Source organism: Anas platyrhynchos, chromosome 4 (genome assembly GCF_047663525.1).
Source record: "Anas platyrhynchos isolate ZD024472 breed Pekin duck chromosome 4, IASCAAS_PekinDuck_T2T, whole genome shotgun sequence".
Classification (NCBI taxonomy): domain Eukaryota; kingdom Metazoa; phylum Chordata; class Aves; order Anseriformes; family Anatidae; genus Anas; species Anas platyrhynchos.
Window position 1 is genome coordinate 53,326,954 of NC_092590.1, and position 16,183 is coordinate 53,343,136.

Genomic DNA, 16,183 nt, shown 5'->3' on the forward strand with positions numbered 1-16,183 from the left:
TTGGAAAACAAAGCAAAGAAATGAATGTTTTGATTGCATTTGGCCCAAGACTTATTCTATGATAATGAATCAGTGCAAGGCATGTATTATATCAAAGAAATTTCTAGCTACAGCATCTTATTAATTCATAACCCTTTTGAATGAGCATAAATTAACAATAACTTTCAAGTAAATTTAGGACAGTGGGGTGTATCTCTTATTTTGGTATTGGTTTTTTGTATTTCTTACGCTTTATTTGTCTTTATGAATTATGTTGTTAGGTCAGGTATAACAAACATAGGAACAAGAATTGTACCCTGATGACCATTTTAATTAAAAAACAAGATTTGTCACACAAGGGGAAGGAAAGGGCGTCTGGGTCACTGTTCTTTCTACTGCAAACACCACCTCATGCTATTTCTTTAATACACTGTCCAACATGTGTCTCAAATTACTTGGGAATAGTAGGGTAAACTATCACATAGTAAGGTTTTTAGGAAACATGTTTTTGTGATGGCTAGCCTGAGTTTATTTATGGCTGCTCTCTACACATTTGTCCTTGGGATAGTATTGTCTTTTGGATTACAAAGCACATCTCCCTATGGTGTGTTTTGCCCCTTTCTGGACAATAAGCATACCTCCTATGCAAAATCTCTTTTGGTAGGTGAAACAAAATTCTCTGTCATTCTTAAGTAGACACATGTCCTTTCCTGGCTGCAGCAGTATTAGATGAAGAATTTAATATTTTTAATTACTTTTAGCTCCCTTTCCTGGAAATTAAAATCCATTCTGATCTACTAGCGGAGCTACTAGAGTGAAAACACCTTGAATAGCCTCTGTGAATCTCTTTTTGCTGACTTGTGGTTAAATGGGATAAGACAGTAAGTAGCTCATAGTGTCTGAAATAGGTTAGGAAGTATTCACCAAAGCAATCAGTTAGCATCTATGAGAGGGCTGTAATCTCTAGCAGAGATAGTGATGGGTAACTTGGAGTGGACTAGGAGAGCCCATTTTAAATCAGCACAATGTGGATTAGAAGAATATACATGTACTTATGTGAGCAGATCCTCTGTGTGCATGATTTATTTGAACTTGTCCTTTTCACCCAGTTCTTTGCATGGACTTGCGTAAAATGGAGCAGGTTAACAAGCCTCAGACAGTGCGTAGCTTCTCCTTATAGCATTAGCTTCTCCTGACTGCCAACACCAATGAGTCATGTGCAAATTTCCCTTGAGTTTTCACATTGCTGGAAAAATCAGATTTGTGCCAGTGAGATATTGTTTTCAGTGAGGAGGTTTTTCAGGGTAAAGATACTGATAACTTTTAATTGGTAGTTGTGGATATTATGTATTTGAATGCATTGTGTGTTTGGGGGGAGGGTGTTATTATTTTTGTCTTTTAGTAGTGGTAGATATTTTACAGAGCTTTACAAATATATATATATATATTACCTTTATATTTTAGTGCAGAACTGGGGGAGAAGAATGACTTGCTCCAATGTTGAAGCTTTGTCTTGTTTTATTTGTTTTTAGACTTCAGTCATAATTAAAAAAAAAAAAAAAATAATTTTTACTCTTACAACACTAAGTGTCATTGTTTCTTATATTCACTGAATGCTGCTTACAACAGGGATCCAGAAGACTAACAGATAGTTGTGCAGCGTCTTGAATGCACATAATCTATCACTGCTGCTCTGGAAACCAAACATCCCTCATAAACAGAGAACATGGGCATATTAAAAACTTTTGTTTCAGAAGCTAAAAACGTAACTCATAATATAAACAAATGTGTTATGTCTTATAGATAATATATAAATGCTCATCCCAATGTATCTAGGACAATCTTATTTTACCTGAATATATATATATTTTTTTTTTGTTTTGTTTTTTTTTTTTCCTATTCCAAACTGTGCACACTGCTTTTAACAGTTTCATATTGAGACTGCCTGGTCATCTAAGTTATCTATTCTGATTTCTCCTTGTTTTGAAAGAGGACCATTTCCAAACAGATGGCAATATGGGACTTGTTAAAGTAGGAGAGTAAGAGGTTCCACTGAATACTTAATAGCAACTTTAATAGTAATTAAAACTATACCCATCTGAATTCCAAGAAGAGGAATGAATGGAATCTCATGGTACCTTTTCATATGTTCATTTTGACCATAGAGCTGCATTTAAGGTACCTGCATACTTGATTTTTCACTAAAATAATGAAGTTAACTATGTTCTGAATGGTGATAACATTCATCAAGATTTTGTGCATCCATGAAATGTGAGCAAGCTGGATGTTATAGGAGTATGAGAATGTATTAGCTATTGGCTCTTCTGGCAGAGAGTCAAAGCCTTGATGAAAAAAACAAAATGAGCACATTTTACGAAATGAAGCCAGAAGCTGAATGAGTACTATTGTTTACATCAAGACAGATGATGTTCATGAGAATTTCCTGGCTTAGGCTCTGCTGTTGACCTATATCAGGCCTTCCTGTAACCTTTTTTTCTTCTGCCTCAACTAAAGTTTAATATACTGCAGGCTTAGATTCCTCAGGTTTTCATTCTTTCCTTGATACAAATCTGAATTTATTTTCTACAAATAGTTGACATACAGTTCTTTACAGCCAAAATCTATTGTTGTGCTTGTTTCTTTCATATTTAGCTTTAAGAGCATGCTATGAAAGACTCTATGAAAAGATACTGTACCTACATTTATATAATGCTCATGAAAACAGAATAAGCAAAAATCTCTCTCTCTCTCTCTTTTTTTTTTTTCTTCCCAAATATTCAGCCATGCCCTTTATGATCCTTGTCTTTGCCCAGATTGGCCTCTACCCCCAATAGGTTGTTTGTTATTCCATAATAGAGAAGATGATATAACAAATAAGTACAGTAAAACTTCTCTTTCAAAAAATATCCAACTAAATTTGATGGAAATAGCATGCATGATAATTTCTTCTGTGTTTGTGACAGATGATAATGCTTAGATGAAGATGCTCTTATCATAATGTAAAAATACCGACTTAAGTTTGAAGCTTATACAAATAGATTATTATTTTCCACTCAAGTTATCTGGCTCGTTAAATAGAATTTTCAGATAAAATCAGGTGGTTTGTGATGTTTAACTCTCCCTTTGTGTCGTTTTGTCATAACCTAGCTGTGTTGCCTGGCTGCTTGAAGCCCCAGGAGGTGTTTGGATGATTTCACTTGTTTGTTCTTCTGGGACAAGAGAGAAATACAAAGTGAGACACTGCTGCTCACCTACTGTATTGTATTTTCTTCTGAATTTCATGGTTCAGCAGTTCTTCTCTGAAATGTTTTAATGAGGGAAGACATAATAAATCACATGGGCTTTCTTTCATAAAGATAACTAATAAAAATGTAGGAAAATATGAAAGACATTATGCCAAGCTGTATTGCTTTGAAACTCTTAGCCTTCTGCTTTCCATCCTGTATAATTTTTTTTGCTATTATTCTCATTCTATTTAGTAGCTGAATCACCTGTTATTGCTAAGAGTCAGTGTTCAGTTAAGCTTAAAGAAAAGGTGCTCTAATAATCTACAGTTCTGATGGCTGCTCAGTGGTGTCATGAACTGCGTTTTCTCAAAGAGCTGTATGGCTTATATAAGCCAGGAATAAGCAAACAAATTCCTCTCATACAACCAGAAGATTAAGATGGAAATAGAATATGTAGCTGATAGAGAACAATTTTCCTCTCACTTTAGCTCACCCTTCTTCTTTTCGCCTGTTTCAGAATCATCTGAGAGATCATGAGCTCTCTGGTTGAACAGGTTTAATGTTTCTTGCTGCTTCTTGCCTTCTCTTATGGGCTGCAAATGGTTCATTATAAGGAGTTATTACACTGTGCTCAAATTCTAAACCCATTACCCAGTGGTTTCACAGAATGGTTGAATGGACACCTTATTTTTGTATTGAAGGAAGGAGCTGGGAACCCTTCCAGAAGAGGATCTGAAAACTGGTTTGGAAATGTTGTATTTGAAACTTTATATGTTGAAGATTCTACTAGTTTAACACATTCTTCCTGGGTATAATTTAAGACTCCTTCGGAAGGAGGAATATTTACATCTAATTTTTTACTTATTGCATTAAAACAAGTGCATGCTTGGCAATGGTGGGAATAATGATGGTAAGTTTTTTTCTGTTGTCATTTAGCTCCTTTTCCCATGGCCAGAGCTGTCTCTTTAAACATGCTAGTAGCTGTTCAATTTGGTAAATAATACTTATACTGATTAAAAAGATTTATACAGGTGACTGAGTGTGGCAGAAGATAGAGTTATTCCCCGTGTAAGTGGAAATTCATGGACAGCGTTATGCTGTGTTCAGGCAGCTTTACTTGTGTGCATGCAGGCCTTTGAATTATTTCAAGAATGTGCTTTGATATTCTCATGACATCTTAAAAATAAGCCTGACGTTTTGCCATTGAAAAATAATGGAAAAATGAATTAGAAATGGGATAAAAGATCATTGGTGAATGAAAGCTCATATACATATCAAACAGCCATCAGCTCATTGCTTATAAAAGATAAAAACTCCCATTGCCAATAAGAAAACTCTTCTGATAAAACAGCCACTCCACCACTGAGATCTTAATCCTCAGCTTACAGAGAGACCTAAAAAAGATCCTCAAAGATGAGTCCAGAAACTAAGCTTTAAGACTGCACTGCTCATAAGCAGAAGAGTGAAATGCTGTAGTGTAAAATAGTTCAGGAAAAGATGGTATTTATAATCACACGTAGTTTAAGTTCACAGTGCTCTGCCCAGCAGTACTTGTTGAAACCAAGGTGGCTGCACTATGGGTTGAAACTTTTTATACGAGTTTTGGTTGGAAAGAAAATATTGATGGATCTGTATGTTCAAAACAATTTTCTGTACTTAGCTCTGTTGCTTCTGTTTGTCCTTAAAAAGTTTGCATGCCTGAAAACTTCCCTGAAAACTTCCCTGTTTTCTGTTTGCAGTTAAATCAGGTGGTGTGATAAAAAGACTACTCTTCCAAAACAGATGAAGATATATTATGGCATTTTCTTCTTATGCAGTCATTTATATTTATATTTATATTTATATTTATATTTATATTTATATTTATATTTATTGTTCAGGTTATTGTTTAGTTATTCATTTTCCTAATTTTTATTTTTTATTGTTGTTAATCAAACTGAACAAACATAGTTACATAGTTCTGTTTATGGCACCTATAGTGACAGCCATACAGACCATCTGCAGGTTTGGATCCTTTATATCCACAGCGTAGGCCATCCATTTGAATCTTCATGCCTTTCCTACAATTAGGACTATTTTTAAACATTTGAATTATTTAACTAATACTAAGAAAATACATTTTCTATTCAGGACAGAATTATTTATTTTTATCCTATGTAGTGATTTGCTTGTGAGAAATTAAGCATTCAGTGACTCCAAGGATGATAATATACCATATGTAGAGTAATTAAATATTACCGAAACATCTGTGACACACCTTCAAAACAAAACTTTGCTTGTTTTCTAACTGCAGAGCCCCAGCAGGGGGCTCCCAGGTAACACTGAGAAATCTTTAAGAGGCATTAATGCATACAAGTTGTCCATATTTGGATGATAGCTGTGTATTTTTAAACTTCCTAGAATCTGAGTTAAATTATCACTTAGCATTAATATTTTTAAAAGCATTTTACTTAGGAAATGTTTTGGTTGCTAAAATCCTTTGGCTCATCATACAATGTTTCAGTGGAACTTGCCGTTCCTTGGATTCAAAGGCAGACAGTGAAAAACTACAATTTTTCCTCAGCCCTTTTGAAAATCTGGCTGACGGATGTCTTGAGCCAATTTAGGTTTAACACTACCTAACATCCCAGAGAGATCTTGGAATTTGATTGTATTTTAGTAATTTTCTGCAAATGGATTAAATCTGTACTCTGTATAAAGAAGAAGCAGGATTAATTGTACTAACAATAGAATTAGCAGTCTCAAATGAAGAAATAATTTAAAAAAAAAAAAAAAAATGATCCACCACCCTTGAATCCCACTTCCTCCTATAAAAAGGCTAATTTTAGAGCTTTTTTTTTTTTTTTAACACCTATTTTTTATAACTATTTTATAACTGTTTCATTTATTTCTTTCAGCGAGAGACTCAATATTTGGAGAGTTTGTAATGAAAGTAGGCCAGTAGTCAACTGTATTTCAAGGGGTTCTAACTGGGGTCAATGAAATAATTCTTAGCAAATAGTCTGACAATTTATTTCTCGCCCCATTTGCCAAACATCTGACTAGAAAATTTTCAAAAGCATTTATTCAGAAATATTTTTGAGGTACTGAAATATCTCTTGTAGGGTAGTTTGTTAGCTACAAAATAGAAATTGAAACAGAGAGATGGTCTTTCTTCTGTGGAAAAGTTTATCATCAAAACCTGAGGACAAATATAAAACACCCCACACCACCTAATAAAACCCCAAAATTACAGATTTCCACAGGAGACTTGCTTTTCATTTACACAAACATGTTACTAACAAGGCTGGAAGCAGAACTTGGTCTCATGATTTATACTCCCAATAAAACCACTTGATCACCCTGTCTTACATAGTTTACAAATCCATCTACCTAAAGATTATGAAAAATACCTCATTTGCCAACTCCTGCCATACCCTCAGAGGTGGTTTTAGAGAGGCTGTGCTGAAAGGGACATCAACAGCACACATCTGATCATCAGATAGGTAAAGAGGCAGGCCTGAGAAGTGGCAAGAGCTCTGAAACTCACCGATTTCTTCTGTCTCTGCCATGATGCATGGGAGATGTCAGCTTACCCTCTTCAAGTAACTTATCTTCTGAAACCGTAAACTTTTCTGTGTGATTTATGGAAATTATGGTCAAGTAAAAGAGTATATGTATCTTTTTTGGAAGATACAAATACTCTGTATCACTATCTTTTCGGGCTAAGCCTATTTCTGCTCACGCTTTTTGGAAAATTGGTCCTTGGTATTTTTTCATTAACATGAAAAATTTGACACCTCATCTGTGCAAAATACACAATTTTGCAAAACTAAATACAAATAATTAGGACTTTCTATAAAAACAAAACCAACCAAACAAGCAAGAAAACCTCCTCACAACCAAAAACCTGAATGGATTTGTGTTTTGCAGAGGATCTGGTCCCCTGATTAAATATATTTGGACATAGCCTATAATATACTTTTTGCCACAGAGCCCTGGTTTCTTGAGCCAGAGGTTTTGTACTCTTTCAAGCATTTTGCTTGAAGTCCCAAGTGATTACTGCTGCGTAGATTGCTCCTGTGTAAACCTCTCTGCTGTAGGTTTAATTGCTGAGTGAATTTTAAGTTACTTTATATTTGTCTATGCTTTTGACTCTTGATTTAGGCTCCTGGTAGCTCCAATGCTTCTGATGTTTCTAGATTCCTCCCTGAAAGATGACATCTGTTTGCATTCATAATCCAAAAAAATACATCATCCTAAATACATGTATGTATGTGTAGTATTTGCATTCTCGTGTCTGTTTCTCAGTTTCAGAAAAAGTGATCAGACCTGTGTTTTAAGGTGGGATTCTATTACCAATGCCATTACATAGTAATGTCACCTTGTTAATGGCTTTATAAATTATACCCTCTAGTTTCCACACATTTTGTCTCTTTCTTTTTTATTAGAAAATTACATGAGGGTGTTTTGGCCTGACAGTTATGGGATCACAAATGTTGGTACTAAAGCAAATGTGCTAAATAGAGAAATGTACTCTTGTATTTTATAGAGTAATTCATCTGCCATTTGATACTTCATTCTCCTCAAGGACTCACAGTGCAAATTGTTGCCATTCACAATAGGTCTCCCTCCTACCCTGATGGAGTAGCAATATTAAACACCAGCCAGGCTGGCAGCAAAATCCTGTGGCTTTTGTTGTTGTTGTTTTATTTTGTTTTCAATTGGTTGGAAATAGAAGTGCTGAGGTACTAACAGGCCAACTCCTATTCTTGCCCTTGCCACTAGAGTGGTTCCAAAGAGTGTTTATTGATATGGTGATAGGCGCTTTTTATATATAAATTAAAATATTTGTATATAAAATAATAATTTAAAAAATGTTTTCTAGACTGTGATTTTTTCTTGCCACTACTTCTAAATTAGGCCAACAATATTTGAGAAGAACAAAATTTTTCTTTTAAGTGAGATTTATAGAGGAGTGAGTGTTAAGAAAAAATACCTTTAAAGCATTTCTTTTAAAGCACTATTCTCAGAAAACACTTCACCTGTGCTGAGATTACTGAAAACATGGTTTGTGATTGCCCTAGTGAATTACTCAAGGCAGGGGTGTTGTTGATTCTGATATCCCTGAACACCTGAGAAGGTTGAAGCCAATCTTCTGTCTTGTGCAGCACAGAGCTGCCATGAGCCTTGTTAGCAAAGGAGATGTCTCTGACAAACATCAGCCCCCACAAACTGATAGGTTTTATTCTTTCTCCATTTTTACCTTGTGTGCCTTTATCAAAGTTGTCCCAGCATCCAAGCATCATTTTAGCAGCTTTTGGATGGTTTATGGCAGGAGGGTTCTTTACTCTTAGAGTGCCTTTACTCACCCTATTACACATCTAGGTGTGTTCATCAGTCTAGGGTAAGTCTCTCTTTCTGGTAAATATTCACTGCCTCCCCATGGCTTTTATTTACACACCTGGCACTTCTATTGTATATAAAAGGTAGGGATTTCTTTCATGTCTTCCAGCTTCTCTGATTTTGGTTGCACTGTTTCTTCAGTGATGTCACTGATCATTATCAATATAAATCCAAAAAGAGTGAAGCTGGGTTTTGAGCAGATAAGAACTTATAATTTTCTCCCTCAATGATAATTGTTCTTAACGTGCTAGAAATTAATAGTATGCAACCTGGAAATCTGCAGAAAAGTACAAATTTATTTATTTATTTATTTTTTAATATAATTTATTTCATTATTGTTAGAGAGAAATGGATTTGCTTTTAGTAAATGTCTTTCTCATGATGAAAGGTTTTGTTTTTGGTTGGCCAATTTTGTGCTATTTGTACAACTAGCAGGTTATCAGGTGAGAACTTTTATGGTTTGTGAAAGGAGAAAGCTGTGGTGGCAAATATATGAGGTTCCTTGTGGATATTGCTTTTCAGATCTCCCCTGCCTCTCACCTTGCAAAATCAAGTAAAGAATGAAATACTCCCTAAAAACTGCCTATGATTGTGCTATAGTAGGGATTCTTAGACTGTTTATAAATTTATTTGAAATTCTTCTCTATCAAAGGTACTTTGGTCTTAATCTCTGCCACATTTATTTTTACATAATTTCTGTATCTCAGCATGTTTGAGGCATCATTTTACACACCACAGATGAGCTATGATTTGAATGGAGGTTTTTTTTTTTTTTTTTTTTTAATATATATTTATATATTAAAGGCTATTATATTAAGAAACGGAATTTTGATGCAGATTGTGTTGACAGTGGCAGAGTAATAACTCCAGAGCATTAGAAGATGTTCCCACTTCTGATAGGAGAGAATGGAGGTCTTGTTCAAATTAATAGAGAGAACATAGTTCATTAGAGAGAAGAGAAGAAAATAATCCAAACCCAATTCATACCAAGAAAGCAAGAGATGATATATTGCATTGAAAATATGTAATACATGCTTTACAGTGTCCTTCACCTTTAAAATTAAACATTTGTTACTCTTCTTGTTGGATTGTCCAATTGTTATTGTTTTTTAATTCTTTGGATGGTATTAATGTAGTTAAATATTATCTTAACAATATTAAGATAATTAAATAGGTGACAAATATTTTCAGTAATCTGAGTCTGATCCATAATATGCTTGAATTAAAAGGTCTTTGAATAAGGCCTACTGGGCTTTGCTCTACAAAATTCCTATGATTCAGTTCTGTGGAGTGCTGTGCTTGAAAGCTGTGATCAATTACCACATCTAAAGCTTGTATTTAAATTCAGGCCCATCTAAAGCTTGTATTTAAATTCAGGCCCATGAAGCCAGTTGTGAGTCCACCAGAATGCATATGTACTTTATTATTGGTTGCATATTTACAGCTGAGGCCATATCAAATACTTTGTTGCTGTTGTTCTTTAAATACTCTCTATAGGACTCATTTCACCTGAAGTGTTTCCCCACTTCATTTCCTCATTTATTTTTACATTAAAAAACAAACAAGCAAGCAAACAAAAAAAGTATAAACAGAATAAGAATTAGTTGGCTGAAATGGGAGGTTAAAATCTCCAAAAGCTCTATGATTCTATGAAATCAATTATTGGGTATTACTTGCTAATTCAGTCTGAGTTCATGAATAGCTGCTCCACACAGAGCTGCACTTTCTCTGTATAAAGGCTATGGGGGCAAAGAGAGGGAGGAGACCTAGCTGGGGGAATTCAATGCATGTCTCCTCAGTGGCAAAGGGAGCACTTCTTTTCGGGGTGGAGGTGGCTTGTCCTATGTCGTTTGTGAGGACATTTGTGCTAATGGAAGGCTTTCTCTGAATTACACCTGAGAAGGCGCTAGGGTTTTTTCCCATTTCTTGTAGGCCTTTAAAATAGCTTATAGGTTTCAGTTTTCCATTTCCATTTGTCCTATTTATTAGCTACCAATTTACTATTTCATTTTATAAAGCTCCATTTTGTGTTTGACACTAAATAAAACTTATGGGATGTGATTTATATAGACCTTTACTACTGCAGGTAAAACAGAAAACCTGTAACTGCTTCTAGGTATAAACCAAAAATACCATTTTCAAAACACCACTGTAGTTTTAAGAGCGCACCTGCTTTTGTCTTAAACTTCTTCAGTTATGGCTGCATGTTAGAAATTACTACTGAGATCTCAGTCATGGGTATTCTTCATCAAATGATATTAAATTATAAAAACTTGTGTTGGCTGATGAGCCGCAATATGTATAACAAATGTGTGAATAAAGCAGTAGTGAGATTGCATTTCCTTGTACATATAGCGTTTCATAGGTGTTAGTCCATCTATAGATGTAGCACAAAGGTTACAAATCCAACAGCTGCAGAGCTGGGGAGTGCCTTCTGGGACAGTTATGGAGCAATGTGTTATGGAGATTTTCCCTCCTGTGCCCAGCTAAATACCGGAGAAATAAAGCCAAGCTGAATTGAGCTTCATGTTACGAATGGACTAAATGTGCTGCTCACCCACTGATTTATCATCCCTATCATTCAGTAGTGCTATGTTTTTTCCAATATTTTTACATTAAGTAGAGTAGTAAGAAGCAGTGATTTGGTCAGAGAAGAGTCCTGCAAGAGCAGGAGGAGCCAGGTTTGGGGACAAGCACTCATGCCAGGACAGGATGGGCAGCATAAATGCAGGTTTCAATGTTTAAGCTGGAGAAAAGTCTGTCTGGATATGAGTAAATATTTCTGAAATGCAATACACACAGCAGAGACTTAGCAATATGTGCTGCTACTGCAGCGTTGCCCATGGCTGACAGGTTAAACAATGCAGGGGATGCTCTGTCTGGGGAAGAGACCACCATTAAAAAATCAAAAAGTACTTTTGATTTGAACTAGAGTAATGCAGTGGTTGTTTGTCATGAGCTTAGGAGTAGCCAGGTTGCATATCCTTGCTTTTTTTTTTTTTTTTTTTGTGTGTGTGTGTGTGTGTATGTGTCTGAATATAATCTGAATATAATTAATTACATTAAATCTATATTAGATCTATGCAGCAATTCCCTTTGCTGCACAGCTCTGTGACTGGTGTGGGAAGATTCTTTTTGTTCCTTCAAACACATGAGTCAACTGTTTTGAAAGGCCTAGAAGAAAAGAGTGAAAGGTCCCAAACTGAAGAAAACATTTTTCTTCCACGAGTCAGGCATCTTTCTCTGCTTTGGGACTGCTTCCCATGTAAATACAGACATGAGTGTGGTTTCCCCAGGACAGCAGAGTGTGGTTATGGTGTTGAGCCTTGGCTCCTTTTTCCTTCTGAGGTGAATAAATTCTCCTAGCAGTGCACTTGGTGCTAGCATCTCCTGTGATTATGAGCTGTGCTGGTTGCCCATCAGGTGTCTTCACTCCAGTAAAGGGAGTCTAGTGTGACCTGCAGCAGCCTGAACTGGTATCTGCAATGTACCCCTACCTCCTCCTAATAGCTGTAAGTGTAGGAGTATAATCATTTACCCGTGAATCCTGAAAAATGGCGCTCAGATTTTGAAAGGGAAACATTTTTGTTTCTGATTTTTGGAAGTAGAAGAAATGACAAATGTTTGGCTAATTTATTTTTGTAAAAATTTTGCAAATCTTGTGGTTTCAAAAATATAAAGGAAGTTCCCAATTTTTTACTCCAGTGTTTTTATTTATTTATTATTATTATTATCATTATTTAAATATACCTACTGCTAAATCTTGTGGTATTGATACATAGAAAAAAAGGCACCTCATTTTTTTTTTCAAAGCCATTCTATCTCTTGATAAAAAGATGCTTTGTAAGTTGTTTTGTGTTTTCTGTAGAGTGAGATAAAAAGTAGCTTTTTAGATGACGTTGCTTTGTATCATTCTGAATGAATGAATTTTTTTTTTTGGCTGGAGTTGTTTAGAAACACAGGTGATGACAATAGATTAATTATCAGCATGAGCAGGCTGCCTGTTGCCATGATGGCATGTTGGCAAGTCCCGAAAAGGACCTGATAACAGACTCTTTAATCAAATCCATGAGAGTGTTTGGAAGAAAACCAGAAATGCATAGCCCCAGATCATGACAACACACAAAAAAAAAAAAAAATTACACAAAACAGTGAAATTTCACTGTACTAAAAGATTTGGCTAGCAAATTTCTTTAGAAACACTCTCAGATGTATTGCCATAATAGGGTGTCATGAAGGAAAGTTTATAATGAAATTTACAGTTTAAGATTGTAATTTAAAACAATGTTCTGTATTTAAATACAGCTTTTCTTTTATTCCACCCTTAGGATTCATTAGATTGACTTCCATGGATATTGCATGAGTGAATGGCTAGTAAATCCAGCGTTGCATGGGTTGATTCACATTGGTGAATTGGTTGGAGATGAATGACTGTCCCACAGTATTTACATGTATGTTATAGCAGAATTTATGCGTGTAAGAAAGGGTGAAATAAGTCTTTACCGTGAAGGCAAAGATCCACCTTCCCCTTTGCAGATATACTGGTGCCTAGTGTTGCTGCAGCAGTATGAAAACATGGTCTCAGTAAACCAAAATTTTTCAGTGCTGTAAGCCAGCCTTTCTTTTACTTGTCAAGGCATGCTCAGTACCTCTGCCTTGAAATGAATGAAGATCTACTCTTAATGATGACAGATGGGTTTGTGTCTGAACATCAGAAGGGAGGGAGATCTGTGTAAAGGTATCTATCATTGAAGGCATGTTGCTCCTCTTAGCTAATATTTTTTGAAGGGTGTGCAGCCTATTGTTGCTTTCAACACACTAGATGAAATTCTGCTGTCATTTATTTTGAGGTAATGTCATGATAACAGAACAGATGTCTCAGAAGAAATAAGATGTCATTGTTCTTCTAGTGAAATGCAGAGAAGAATTAAGAGAGAGCTGAATAATACTAGGAAAAGATGATTTAAATCAGAGCTTCCATTCATAACATCATGACATAAGAATTTGAGTTTGGAGTTCAGTACAACATATTAATAATAATTAATTTTAAAGACATATATCTCTAGCATCATACTTAAAAGAAGGAGAGAAAGGGCAAGCAAAAGAAAAACCTGCATCACCTGCTGGTTTGAGAAGCTAAAGCTTTGGGAGAGATTTCTAGAGAATCTTTCATGAAAGGGCAGTACAAGCAGTGAGAGGGACTGCTAGCACCAAAAGAGCTACAGCTAATGTGGTCTGATAGCTTATTAAAAATAGAGGGGTGGGGAAGTGGAGGAGCTGGAAGAAGAATCCCCTATTTTACAGGCAGTGCTGGACCAGGCTAGAGTTGTCTCAGACAAAACCGTCCCCATGCTGCAGATTTGCATGTTGGCTCAAAGGGAATTTGCCGTAGGAAGCAGGTAGCTTCTCTATCCCAATACATCATAGAAAATAATAATAGCTGCTGGAAGGAGTATTTGATAGAACCTGAAGTCACACATAGCAGGTACATAATGCTTAACAGCTGCACTCAATTTCCCTGGCATATTGAAATGGAATTCAATGGAAATATTAACGCGGAGTTAGATATGTTTATGTGTGTTTACTTGCTTGGGCAATAGGATGAAAAAGTTATTTGGTTAGTAATGCTGCACATTATTCACTACCATGAATAATAAACAGAAGTAGAATTTGCAATAGGACACATAACAGTAATTCACAGTTTTAGGGGGCAGAAAGCTTAGGAGTATTCTGTGTCTGTGCAAGTTGATATGCATGCATCTTCAATCTGTTGTAATATAGCAGCTGAAAGTTACTGGAAAAAAATAGCTAAAGGGGCTGTTTGTTTCCTCACAGAATTTGTGCTATAATGGAGACATATGAAAGTGATAATATTTTGCTATATGATATAAAACCAGCCCAGTGTATTCAGTATGTATTTCCCTTGTTTATTCATCTGTAAAGCCAAACAATTAACCTTGCTTTATTTTTCCTCAGCTGTGTTGGGACTGAACATTGCATCACTGCCAAACTGCTGGGCACGTGGATGCAAGCAGGGCAGGTTGTTTAGAGCTGTTGTGATTGTTCCAGTTCCTGTTTAAGGAAGCCAGTAAAATTTCATATCTGAACCTGAAAAGAAACATTTAACTCTGGACTGAGAAACAGAACATGGACATGGGGGACAGCAAGCATTTAAATCATCCACGAGGGATGGTTTTAGGCCTTTTCTGAGAGGACTGATGATTTGCTGGGAGCTCAGACCCCAGTCTGCAGTGTAATTGGTGCTGTCTGCCTTTTTCCAGCCATGCCAGGCCAATGCTCCATTGTCAGTAACTGAAATGAAACCTCACAGGTCATGGCTCCTCTGTGTGAGGTTTGGTGATACTCTTTGCACTTTCTACTGTGTAGAAGCTGTATGCAAACTAAGACTCTGCAAAGTTTCTTCTCTGCCCACGAGGCTAAGATTGGAGCTGTGCTGAATTTTCAAACAGGCGATGTTTAATTTCACCTCATAACACTTTCTGCAACGTCTTCTCTCTTATGAGGCATATGTGTCATCTCGTATATGAAGAAATTGTTGTTTGTATGAACTAAGGGTAATCTGTAGGCTGACAGAGGCATGTTTATTACCATAAGGAAAGTGACCTCTAATAGACACAAAATGTTCAGTGCAGTAATTGCCATCTGTGGTATGAAACCCACTTCAATGTCTCTTAACTAAATTCTTCCTTCTGCTCTTTGTCTTCAATTAGATCATTCATGTGGGATTGGGACATTACATGTGTTTTCACTGGCAGACTGCAGAACAAATACTGCTCACCAGATGCATCTAAGCAGCTGTTTTCTTGGAGAAATGATGGCACAGCAGCTTGAGCTGCAAACAAGACCCAACAGCTGAAAACCTCTTTCTGCACATGGTTGGTGATAAAGAGGTGGAGACAGGGACACGTCTGGCAATGACTGGCTCTCCTGAGCCCTTGCTGTTTTTCTCTCTGTGAGGAGAGAAAAAGCAGAAACCCAGGAAAGGCCTAGGTTGCCCTTGTGCCATTTATGTTAATGGCACAAGGCAGGGATGAAAGAGTAGAAGAGAATTGCCCAGTGCTGGAACGTATGTGGAATATAGATTGCCCTTTATGTCAGTGAGGTGTGTTTTTTTTCGTTTGTTTGTTTATTTTTCCTACTGAGATAGGTTAGGTATTGAATGGGGTATTAAGCTGCAGAGCTATATCAGTTGCAGAGCTGATGCTTAACCATCTCAATATGAATGGTTATTTAATCACACCAACCAGGAGCCTCGTTATGTGTAGGATGCCATCTTTGCTGCTGCACTGGAGGTTTGCTTGAGCACCTCTGGGACTAGGAGCACAAACTGTTATGCTCAGCAGTGTCACAGCTTCTTGTCCAGGCTCATGCTTTGTGGATGAGGCCTGTAAGTGGACTTGCAGCAGATTCACCAGATGCTACAGCTTCTTTTGCTGTCTTCTGCAGAAGACAGTTATTGACATCAGATGTGCAGCATATATATGGAAATATGTGCACAACATATACTGCTAGGTGTAGTTTATGTTGTACACAAACTGTTTGTGAGGGACTATTTGGCTCTAATACACACT

General features: G+C 36.4%; 1 protein-coding gene across 1 annotated transcript in view; it reads right to left on the reverse strand.

Moving 5' to 3' along the window:
- GABRB1 (gamma-aminobutyric acid type A receptor subunit beta1) overlaps positions 1-16,183 on the reverse strand; it is a 126,627-nt gene that overhangs the window by 40,228 nt on the left and 70,216 nt on the right. The gene's annotated exons all lie outside the window — the stretch shown is intronic.